The sequence below is a fragment of the Oncorhynchus gorbuscha genome, unplaced genomic scaffold, assembly GCF_021184085.1.
Source record: "Oncorhynchus gorbuscha isolate QuinsamMale2020 ecotype Even-year unplaced genomic scaffold, OgorEven_v1.0 Un_scaffold_857, whole genome shotgun sequence".
In the NCBI taxonomy this organism is placed as follows: Eukaryota; Metazoa; Chordata; class Actinopteri; order Salmoniformes; family Salmonidae; genus Oncorhynchus; species Oncorhynchus gorbuscha.
In genome coordinates this window covers 50735-52500 of record NW_025745846.1, presented here as the reverse complement: position 1 = coordinate 52500, position 1766 = coordinate 50735, and positions in this window count along the sequence as shown.

Genomic DNA, 1766 nt, shown 5'->3' with positions numbered 1-1766 from the left:
GCTGTAACCTATAGTATAAAACCTGTAGTTATAGTAGCTGTAACTAGTAGTATAAAACCTGTAGTTATAGTAGCTGTAACCTAGCAGTATAAAACCTGTAGTTATAGTAGCTGTAACCTAGCAGTATAAAACCTGTAGTTATATAGTAGCTGTAACCTAGTAGTATAAAACCTGTAGTTATAGTAGCTGTAACCTAGTAGTATAAAACCTGTAGTTATAGTAGCTGTAACCTAGTAGTATAAAACCTGTAGTTATAGTAGCTGTAACCTAGTAGTATAAAACCTGTAGTTATAGTAGCTGTAACCTAGTAGTATAAAACCTGTAGTTATAGTAGCTGTAACCTAGTAGTATAAAACCTGTAGTTATAGTAGCTGTAACCTAGTAGTATAAAACCTGTAGTTATAGTAGCTGTAACCTAGTAGTATAAAACCTGTAGTTATTGTTGTAGGTCTTTTTTTTACCCATGATTCTTAGTTCTCTGTTGTTCTGTAGCTCAGTTGGTAGAGCATGGCGCTTGTAACGCCAGGGTAGTGGGTTCAATCCCCGCGACCACCCATACGTAGAATGTATGCACACATGACTGTAAGTCGCTTTGGATAAAAGTGTCTGCTAAATGGCATATATTATTATTATTATTTTTAAACCACTCAGGACCCTGTAACTCCATGCTGAGCAACAGTTTATATTAGATATTAGACTGTTTGTTTAACTGATTATTGACACCAAAAACAGATCAGATTATTGATCAGATTACATTAAATAAAATCTGCCATTATCATCTTTGACCTGTTTTGTCCTGATTCTGTCTTCAGCCGAAGAGACAGGTCTATATTTACACACACACACACACACACACACACACACACACACACACACACACACACACACACACACACACACACACACACACACACACACACACACACACACACACACACACACACACACACACACACACACACACACACACACACACACACACACACACACACACACACACACTCTGTCTCTCTCTCGCTCTCATTCTCTCTCTCTCTCTGTCTCTCTCTCTCTCTCTCTCTCTCTCTCTCTCTCTCTCTCTCTCTCTCTCTCTCTCTCTCTCTCTCTCTTTGTCTCTCTGTCTCTCTTTGTCTCTCTGTCTCTCTCTCTCTCTCTCTCTCTCTCTCTCTGTCACTCTCTGTGTCTCTCTGTCACTCTCTCTGTCACTCTCTCTGTCTCTCTCTCTCCCTCTCTGTCTCTGTCTCTCTCTCTCTCTCTCTCTCTCTCTCTCTCTCTCTCTCTCTCTCTCTCTCTCTCTCTCTCTCTCTCTCTGTCTCTCTCTCTGTCACTCTCTGTGTCTCTCTGTCACTCTCTCTGTCTCTCTCTCTCTGATCCACTCTGACTGACACACATAGCCTACTCAGAGAGATGTGATAGTGTTCTGTCCCGTAGTAGCTCGCGCGATCCCGTTGCCTGCACGCGGCCGAGCCTTTTAACGTCGCAATCTCGGTCGACCCCCTCGCGACTGGTGGAAACTGGAAACGGACTCTGACACACACATGCACGCGCTCTGGTCGTTTCCACCACATCAGCCCGGGGATTACAACTGGCGTGGCTCGTGCACAGCTGGCCGGTGATGTTTATGTAATAGCCGTGGTGTGAACTGATGGTAACATTGCAATTTCACCGTTTGTTTCGTTCTGATGACGGAGCGGCTGGTTCTGTTCGTTCTGATGCTTTGATAACAACGACATTTAACAGCGGGAACTGGGAGGAGTGTGAGCTCG